The sequence below is a fragment of the Salmo salar genome, chromosome 22 (genome assembly GCF_965601325.2).
Source record: "Salmo salar chromosome 22, fSalSal1, whole genome shotgun sequence".
Taxonomy (NCBI): Eukaryota; Metazoa; Chordata; class Actinopteri; order Salmoniformes; family Salmonidae; genus Salmo; species Salmo salar.
In genome coordinates, this window is record NC_138312.1 from 9,465,753 (window position 1) to 9,476,232 (window position 10,480).

Sequence of the window (10,480 nt, forward strand, 5' to 3'; positions counted from 1 at the left end):
CCCCATGTATTTTGATTCATTTTAAGGTAAAAAACAACATGACCCTGGCATTTTAAGGTCAACCCTGTTACGTGAACTGAACTCTCATTTGGTGAAAAAAAAATGTTTTCAATCATTTTTTCAAAAGAGACATTGAACATTTAAAAGTCAAATCATAGTATATGCATGTGAGCTGGTTTTACTCATTTTGGTCATTTTCTGGTGTTGTGAGGAAACTGAGTGGGTCGAGAAGGGACATTCTCCAGGCAAAAGCAACATAAGTGGTCACTTAGGGCTTGGCAAGAGGCAAAATACCTTTTGTGGCTAATGGAGAGGAGGCACGTACAGTTGAAGTCAGAAGTTTACATACACCACAGCCAAATACTGTACATTTAAACTCAGTTTTTCATAATTCCTGACATTTAATCCTAGTAAAAATTCCCTGTCTTAGGTCAGTTAGGATCACCACTTTATTTTAAGAATGTGAAATGTCAGAATAATAGTGGAGAGAATGATTTATTTCAGATTTTATTTCTTTCATCACTCTCCCAGTGGGTCAGAAGTTTTACATACACTCAATTAGTATTTGGTAGCATTGCCTTTAAATTGTTTAACTTGGGTCAAACATTTTTGTGTAGCCTTCCAAAAGCTTCCCACAATAAGTTGGGTGAATTTTGGCACATTCCTCCTGACAGAGCTGGTATAACTGAGTCAGGTTTGTAGGCCTCCTTGCTCGCACATGCTTTTTCAGTTCTGGCCACAAATTTCTATGGGATTGAGGTCAGGGCTTTGTGATGGTCACTCCAATACCTTGACTTTGTTGTCCTTAAGCCATTTTGCCACAACTTTGGAAGTATGCTTTGGGTCATTGTTCATTTTAAAACTCCCTGCGTACAAAAGCATACAAGCATTTTCCAGCCAAGTAGATTAGTCACGAAGTCAGAAATAGCGATAAGATTAATCACTTACCTTTGATGATCTTCATATGGTTGCACTCGCAAGACTCCATGTTACACAATAAATGTTTGTTTTGTTCGATAAAGTCCCTCTTTATATCCAAAAAACTCAGTTTTGTTGGCGCGTTTTGTTCAGTAATCCACTGGCTCAAAGGCGGTCACAACAGGCAGACGAATAGAAACGGTGGTCACAACAGGCAGACAAATAGATCCAAATAGTACTGGTAAAGTTCGTTGAAACATGTATAACGATGTTTTTTATTAATCCTCAGGTTGTCTATTGTCTTTATAATCGGTAATATTTCAACCGGACAATAGCGTATTCAACACAAAGGAAAAAGAACGTAGGGCGCACCCCCGGTCGCACACGCAAAACGATCTTGTTCCTTCGACCGACCACTCAGAAAAGTTGTCATTCTTACACGTTTTTCAGAATAAAAGCCTGAAGCAATGTGTAAAGACTGTTGACATCTAGTGGAAGCCATAGGCACTGCAATCGAGGTCCCATCCATTTATATGGGGGATAGGCTTTCAATGGAATAACACTCAATTCAAAAGACTGCCACTTCCTGGATGGAATGTCCTCAGGTCTTTGCCTGCCATATCAGTTCTGTTATACTCACAGGCATTATTTGAACAGTTTTGGAAACTATAGAGTGTTTTCCATGCAATACTACCATGCATATGCATATCCTAGCTTCTGGGCCTGAGTAACAGGCAGTTTACATTGGGCACCTCATTCATCCAAAATTCAAAATATTGCCCCTTACCCAAGAGACGTTATACTTGCGTACTATTGTTTGTATAGATGAACGTGGTACCTTCAGGCATTTGTAAATTGCTCCCAAGGATGAACCAGACTTGTGGAGGTCCACAATTTTTTTTATGAGGTATTGGCTGATTTATTTTGATTTTCCCATGATGTCAAGCAAAGAGGCAATGAGTTTGAAGATAGGCCTTGAAATACATCCACAGGTAAACCTCCAATTGACTCAAATGATGTCAATTAGCCCATCAGAAGCTTCTAAAGCCATGACATAATTTTCTGGAATTTTCCAAGCTGTTTAAAGGCACAGTCAACTTAGTGTATGTAAACTTCTGACCCACTGCAATTGTGATACAGTGAATTATAAGTGAAATAACCTGTCTGTAAACAATTGTTGTAAAAATGACTTGTATCATGCACAAAGTAGATGTCCTAACCGACTTGCCAAAACTATAGTTTGTTAACAAGAAATTTGTGGAGTGGTTGAAAAACGAGTTTTAATGACTCCAACCTAAATGTATATAAACTTCCGACTTTAACTGTATATTGCATTCAGAAAGTATTCAGACCCCTTTCCTTTTTCCACATTTTGTTACGTTACAGCCTTATTGTAAAATGGATTACATTTTTTCCCCCACATCAATCTGCACACAATACCCCATAATGTTAAAGTGAAAACAGTTTTTTAGGAATTTTTGCTAATGTATTAAAAATAAAAAACAGAAATACCTTATTTACATAAGTATTCAGAACCTTTGCTATGAGACGCGAAATTGAGCTCAGGTGCATCCTGTTTCCATTGATCATCCTTGAGATGTTTCTTTCCACCTTTGGTAAATTAATTTGATTGGACATGATTTGTCCGTAGAGTCCGTAGAAGTCCGATACATGATTGTGTCAAGGCACAGATCTGGCGAAGGGTACAAAAACATTTCTGCAGCATAGAAGGTTTCCAAGAACACAGTGGCCTCCATCATTCTTAAATGGAAGACGTTCTCTTTCTACGACTCTTTCTAGAGCCCTAGCTTGTCCAAACTGAGCAATTAGAGGAGAAGGGCCTTGGTGACCAAGAACCCGATGGCACTCTGACAGAGCTCCAGAGTTCCTCTGTGGAGATGGGAAAAGCTTCCAAAAGGACAACCATCTCTGCAGCACTCCACCAATCAGGCCTTTATGGTAGAGTGGCCAGATGGAAGCCACTCCTCAGTAAAAGGCACATGACAGAACACATGGAGTTTGCCAAAAAGCACCTAACTCTCAGACCATGAGAAACTGATCTGGTTTCATCTGATCTGATGAAACCAAGATTGAACTCTTTGTCCTGAATGCCAAGCATCACGTCTGGAGCAAACCTGGCACCATCCCTGCGGTGAGGCATAGTGGTGGCAGCATCATGCTGTGGGAATGTTTTTCAGTGGCATGGACTGGAAGACTAGTCAGGATTGAGGGGAAGATTAATGGAGCAAAGTACAGAGAGATCCTTGATGTAAATGCACTCCAGAGCGCTCAGGACCTCAGGTTGGGGCACACAGCCAAGACAACGCAGGAGTGTTTCTGAATGACCTTGAGTGGCCCAGCCAGAGCTCGGACTTGAACCCGATCAAACATCTCTGGAGAGACCTGAAAATAGCTGTGCAGCAACGCTCCCTGTCCAACCTGAAAGAACTTGAGAGGATCTGCATAGAAGAATGGGAGAAACTCCCCTGAATACTTATGTAAATGTGATATTTCCATTTTTGTGTTAACATTTGAATCCTACAGACGAAGAACCGTATATGTGACATTTTTCAAAAAAACGAGATATACATGAAAAATCATTATTGGACACCCTTTTTCTATAGTGAACCGGTTTCACAAGCTTTCCACGCGCTAATTAACAATATGTTTAAATTTAAAGATAGGCTCTCGTGGAATAACCGTTTATGTGCACCACTCAGAATGGACGGACAAGCGCACAACTTTTCTGTTGCTGATGAAAATCACCGAAATGTGGGAAAGAAACGTAAAACAAAACTAAAAGAATGGAAAGACAGGCAAAGGAAGATCTTACGGGATGCGGGAAAACCCTATACAAATCGTAAGGGTCAAGAAAAAACTGGGAAAAGCTGTCCAAAAGAGGTATGTGGAAGAACCGTATATCAAACAATCAAGCTAGCTAGCTATAGAGTACAGTAACTAACATGTATGTTCTGGGTTGTCTAATTTGTAACTATAGAGAAAACATATTAGCTAAAGTTCGTTGGCTACTAACTTATACATTATCGTTACAAATGTTATTGCTAGATTATAGAAGAAACATAGCTAGCTACTTTTTGTCCATCCACCGGATGATTCGATATGGCTACAGTAGCTAGCTAGTTATATGTAACGTTACACTGTATCCTGCAGGGAAGAGCGTGTTCCACGACGTGCAGAAAGGATTGTGGAAAGTTGATTGATGAGCGCAAGCTGCATCTGTTCAACAGTTTCTACACTGTCCCATACGAGAAACAACCAGCAAAACCATTCAAGGTGATGAGGATGCAATGTGAAGACTTCAGTCACCTCCCAGATTCTGTTCTCAAGCGACCAGCTGGACTACAGATCACTTCAGTGAGGTGGTTAAAAGTCACATGTATTGCACAGAGAATAGTTTACTAACATCCCATCAACATGCAACATGTTGTTCTAACAATAAAATATCCTAATGATTCCCTTTTTTTATTCATTACAATATACATCTCTGTCACCACATTTAGCATCAACTCTAAGCAGTTAATACTTATTTACTGCTGTCACCTCAGTGCAGAAGGACGTTTCTTGCCTTTAGCATGGGTTTAACGCAATTCAAAACTTAATTGCAGATCATAGTGTTAAACGCAAAGAGAATGGTTTTCTGAACGTTTTGTAATATTGACCTTAGGGACCTGCATAATGGACATGCATATTGGCACATCACATTGATCCATATTTGATATGTACAAGTTGTACTTCTTTTGATTGAATTAATTTAATTGTATTCTATTTTTGTAGTTATTCTATGGTATGTTCACATTGAGGGCTTCATTTTAAATGAGACTAAGATTTCATGACTCAACTTTTAAGAAAAGTCATCGGTGCTAAAGTTGATAGACCACCTTTAAATGAACCTCCATTAAATGAATTAACTACATATTGCATTTAAGTTATTTACATGAAGGGCATCTGTACTTGAAAGTACTTAAAACATCATATCAGGTATTAAAAAAGGACATCTTGCAAGTGTCATGCAAAATGTCACATATAGTGTTCTTCCAAACTGAAATCATCACTGGAGATATACTGTTCTTCCACATTCTAAAAATTAAAACGGCAATAAAAAAAGTATTTTTTGAAATAACAAAAAAATATCAATTGTTGTTGGAAGATATGAGTATGGTGAATTATTTGTCAACCATAAAACACCCAATGTGGTACACACAATGAATAATATAAAAATAACTGATTATCTTAAAATGGAAAAATTGTCACATATATGGTTCTTCGTCTGTAGGATTCATTTCTAAAAAAACATTTTTTGCTTCGTCATTATGGGTTATTGTGTGTAGATTGATGAGGGCATTTATTGGAATATTAACGTAACAAAATGTGGAAAAAGTCAACGGCTCTGAATTCCGAATGCACTGTATATGGCCACATTATTATACAGTAGGATGAGCCAGCCAGACTGGCCTGCTGCTGTAACTTTTTAGACCTTAAAACTGTTGAGAGTAGACCCACAACTGATCCAAATTTAATGAAACATTCAAATCACAGGGCTTTCGCATTGTTATTCAAATTACATTTTCACTGCAGCCTAGAGTAGAATTTTGTACTCACTTGAAAACAATAATGCTATTCTTCATTGCATTATTGTGTTGTAGGCTAGTCTAGTTAGGATAATTGTACTGTCCCCAACCAAGATCAATAGGAGAGCTTTTTTAGCTGCGTCTGTCTCATGTCTTCATTGTTCTTTCATGTGCAATGATGCACCTGGCCTCTCTGCAGCCTATCAGCAATGCCTATTTGTTCATATTAAAAATGTATGCAGCTTTGAATGCTTTTACTTGTGGCATGATTTTTACACTAAACAAAAATATAAACACAACATGCAAAGTGTTGGTCTCATGTTTCATGAGCTGAAATAAATGATCCCATACATTTTCCAAATGAACCAAAAGCTTATTTCTATAAAATGTTGTGCACAAATTTGTTTACATCCCTGTTAGTGAGCATTTCTCTTTTGCCAAGACAATCCATCCACCTGATAGGTGTGGCATATCAAGAAGCTGTTTAAACAGCATCATCATTACACAATAAAAGGCCCCTCTAAAATGTCACAGATGTCTCAAGTTTTGAGGGAGCGTGCAACTGGCATGCTGACAGCAGGAATGTCCACCAGAGCTGTTGCCAGAGAATTGAATGTTAATTTATCTACCATAAGCCGCCTCTCACATCGTTTTAGAAAATGTGGCAGTATGTTCAACCGGCCTTACAACCACAGACCACGTGTAACCACATCAGACCAGGACCTCCACATCCGGCTTCTTCACCTGTGGGATCGTCTGAGACCAGACACCCGGACAGCTGATGAAACTATGGGTTTGCACAACCGAAGAATTTCGGTACAAACTGTCAGAAACAGTCTCAGGGAAGCTCATCTGCATGCTTGTCATCCCCACTAGGGTTTGACCTTACTGCAGTTTGGCATCATAACTGACTTCAGTTGGCAAATGCTCACCTTCGATGGCCACTGGCACACTGGAGAAGTGTGCTTTTCATATCTATATTCCCAGTCATGTGAAATCCATAGATTAGGGCCTAATTAATTTCCTTATATGAACTGTAACTCAGTAAAATCGATGAAATTGCTATATGTTGTGTTTATATTTTTGTTCAGTGTAGTTAGCCTATTGCAGATCTGGACAAACGATCCGCCGACCACTATTGTTATTATGAATGGTGGATAGAGGGCAGGATAGACAGACTGGTAGACTACACTGAGTATGCCACACATTAGGAACACTTTCCTAGTATTAATCATGTGTCGACAGCGTTCCACAGGGATGCTGGCCCGTGTTTACTCCAATGCTTCTCAAAGTTGTGTCAAGTTGTCTGGATGACCTTTTGGTGGTGGACCAACCTGTTGCGCTTGAAAAACCAAGCAGCTTTAGAGTTCTTGACACAAACCTGTGCACCTGGCACCTACTACCATACCCTGTTCAACAGCACTTAAATATTTTGTCTTGCCTATTCACCCTCTGAATGGTGCACGTACAGTACACAATCCGTGTCTCAATCGTCTCAAGGCTTAAAACTCCTTCTTTAAGCTTTCTCCTCTCCTTCATCTACACTGAAGTGGATTCAACAGGTGACATCAATAAGGGATCAAAGCTTTCACCTGGATTCACCTGGTCAGTTTATGTCATGGAAAGAGCAGGTGGTCTTAATGTTTTTTTTTTATAGTAAAAGTTAGTGCGTGGAAAAGTGTAGTGAGTAAGTGATGTACCAAAACACTTTTGATATAAGGGAGACGCATGAAAGCAGATGAGGAAATTTGGCTAGGGATGGAAGAAATTATATAGTAAAACCTGCAAAAGATGGAATGTAAACCAGAGAAAGAACTCACTACCCTCCCCTGTGCCCAATAAAAAAAAAACACAAAACCCTCCCTAAAGCAAAAACAAAGTTAGACATAACAAGTCCACGCTGTTAACCATAGATAGACACTCTAGAAATGTTTTAACAATTTATTTATTTTGGTGAAGGTTGCATTTTTATCAATTGCCCCTCCATGTTGCACACAACAAGCTTCCATTCACCCTGCCACGAGGTGAATTATAGCTGATTTAAGACGAATCGTCAAGCCTGTTACGGTCAACACTGTTACTTTATTTTGCATTTAATAGGCACTTACTATTCATTTTTTTTAAGTTAACCTGGCATTGTTCACAGAGCATAGCTTGGATTGAGACACAGCTCTCATACACACATCCATGCACCAATCATCATAGGTCACTGGGCAGATGGCCACCATCTGACATGCCAACCACTTTCTAGTATCCCCATGACAGCTGCATTCTAGGCTCTCCTTTTTGGTTGATACACATATAACACTTCAGAAGTTGAAGTACTGTATGCCATGGTAGATTTAAAACTTCAGCAGTCCCCTATCCCCTATAGCCATACACGCAATTCTCCAGCCATTTTGTATAAGACTGTTCTTAAGTCGGACGGAGACAGTGGATTTTTATACATTGCTTGTCTGAAAAGATTGGGAGTGGGGGCAGGTTTACATGAAATTATTATACAGTATGACACTTTAGGATGGATGTAGGCTTCACCTGCGTGGATCTAGCTTGGCTACACTAGGTTCTCTTGTAACTGATAGGCACATCCCACCTCCTTCCACTGACCAGCGAAAGGAAGCAAGAAATGAACAAATAATTGAAGCAATGAAACAATTGATTGGCAGAACCACCCGTTATATTGGAATTACCATTTGAATACAATTTGAGGTGTTGCCATGAAAACATTAATATTTACAGACAGAAAACTTACTTTGATGAGCATATACCAACCCAGCATATGATTGTATGTTATACATTCATCATGAGCAGCTCACTGTTCATGTTCTTCTATTTGTTCAGCTGTTCTTCCCTTCTTCTATTCCTTGAAACACATAACCTTGAGGTGAGATGGCATGGTGAAGCTTTTTCCATTTGTGTCCACATACAACTGGTGGTGCAGGAACAATATATTAATCTTCAGCAGCAACCCTTTTCATTCCTTCCCACTGCAAAAGATTAGCAACAAGCCAAATTTGGACCAAATTGGTTATCTTGCAATTAGGTTTCCTGATTGGGCATGATTCATTAGTAATAATACACAGATTCCCCTGAATACGGGGAAAGAAAGCAGGCCTTAAATGGCATCCGTGGTCCGTGATGTTTTAATAAGACGCTGATTAAGTGGGAGACAGTGACGTTGGTAACAAGAAGACATGGATGAAGGTGGAGGTTAATGAGGATGTCAACATTCTAAGTCAGATGAAGTGAAGTGAGGAGGCTATCTGTCCATGAACAAACCCCTAGCCCCAATAACCCCTAGTCCCTACCCCATACACTGCCCCTGTCACGCCTGCTCCTGCTCTCCCTCACTGGTGCTCGAGGGCGCCAGGCTGCCCAAAACTACGCACTCCTGCCACAATCATTACGCACACCTGCTCCCCTCGTCACGCGCATCAGCGATTAATTGCACTCATCTGGACTCAATCACCTGTGTTATTTCCTCCCCTATATCTGTCTGTTCCCCAGCTCTGTTCTCCGCTTCAGCATTAATTGTTGTTTGTCGTTATGTTACCCGGTTCTGATGCTGGTCCTGTTCCATGTCTGTGCTATATTAAATGTTCACTCTCTGTACCTACTTCTCTACTCCAGTGTCGGTTCTTACAGGCCCTAGATCCTAGCCCACTCTGCCTAGGCCTATCATGTAGATCTGAAAACAATTGCGCAGGTATGAGCAATATAGACAATTATTCACCTAGTTTATAAGGGCAAGGTGTAGCTACAGTAGGCCTACTACCAAATTGTGTGAAACTAATTGAGATCTCCATAAAGTGACTAGTGGTCTATAGGTTAGTTCAGCTAGGCTAGGAGAAATGGGCTAGTAGCTAGTAGCTAGGAGTGAGTTCAGCTAGGGGCTAGTAGCGCTAGAGGCTAGGGGGCTAGGAATTGTTTCTGGACAAGGCCCTCCTCTTGACTAATGGGATGGGTTTAGTCAAAGCGTGTTTACAAATCTTAAATCAGTTTGGTGGTAGTGAGATTATATTAAATCACCCTATTGCGCCTCTTTGACCCATTCCTATTGTCTGAACTTTCATCTTAGCTGTGAGAAATTCATCATGATGGTGTGAAATAATCAACGTTATTGGGTTGATTTGTACGCAGTAAGAAGAGTAAGTAAGTCTTAATGAGGTGCTTTGTCATGCCGTTTCTTTGAGGAGATGATTGGAGGTCCTCATTAGGAGTCAAGCTTGGTTCTCTATGTGTGAAATTGTCAATGCAGTACTTCTTTCTGGCATCCGAAGGCTTGTTAAAGCGTGAGGGCTGAGCAGCTCACAGTATGTATCAAATCAAAACTCAATGTTTGAGTGATTCCTCACGAAACTAGAACCAAAAATGACCATGACTTTTTTGATTTTCACAAAATGTAATCCGTAAAAGGAGGAACGATTGTTGACATATATTTGACATTTGTATTGTAAAGCATAATTGAGAAATAATCAATTGAATATTACCCAGGCCTCCTTTAAGACTCCATAATCTCTAGGTGCTACAAAGCAAAAGTCATATGAAGCTTTACCACTTGCTCTGTAATATGAGTAGTATTTTTATTTCAATAAAACATTTCTTACATACATTTATGAATATTGAATAATACAAACATGAATATTGAAAGTATTTTTGATTTGGCTAATATTTCAATATATTTTTGAACGTAATATACTCTACGGGCATTTCAAAGTTCTAGAGTGGGATATCTGCTACTTTTAAAGTTATCATCCAATTTTTAAGCATTACCATCAGAGTGAGTCAAAATGGTTGCCCTCTGCTGTTGTTTTGCAGTATGTGCAATGATACAAGTAAAGAAGGGCTATGATTGGAAGTCGGGTCTAGTCTGCAGATAAATCAATGCCGCCTGACAGGTAGCAGTCCTCAGTATTGACTATGTAGCTACCTCCTTCTGTCAAATACCACAGAGTGAAGGCTCCTGTAGTCGA

The 10,480-nt window shown here is 39.6% G+C and overlaps 1 long non-coding RNA gene across 1 annotated transcript; it reads left to right on the forward strand.

Moving 5' to 3' along the window:
* Positions 1 to 3,476: 3,476 nt before the first annotated feature.
* LOC145862664 (uncharacterized) lies at positions 3,477 to 4,392 on the forward strand. The gene is made up of 2 exons (XR_014382246.1): positions 3,477 to 3,819; positions 4,090 to 4,392. It is a non-coding gene; the product is annotated as an uncharacterized LOC145862664 (long non-coding RNA).
* Positions 4,393 to 10,480: the final 6,088 nt, after the last annotated feature.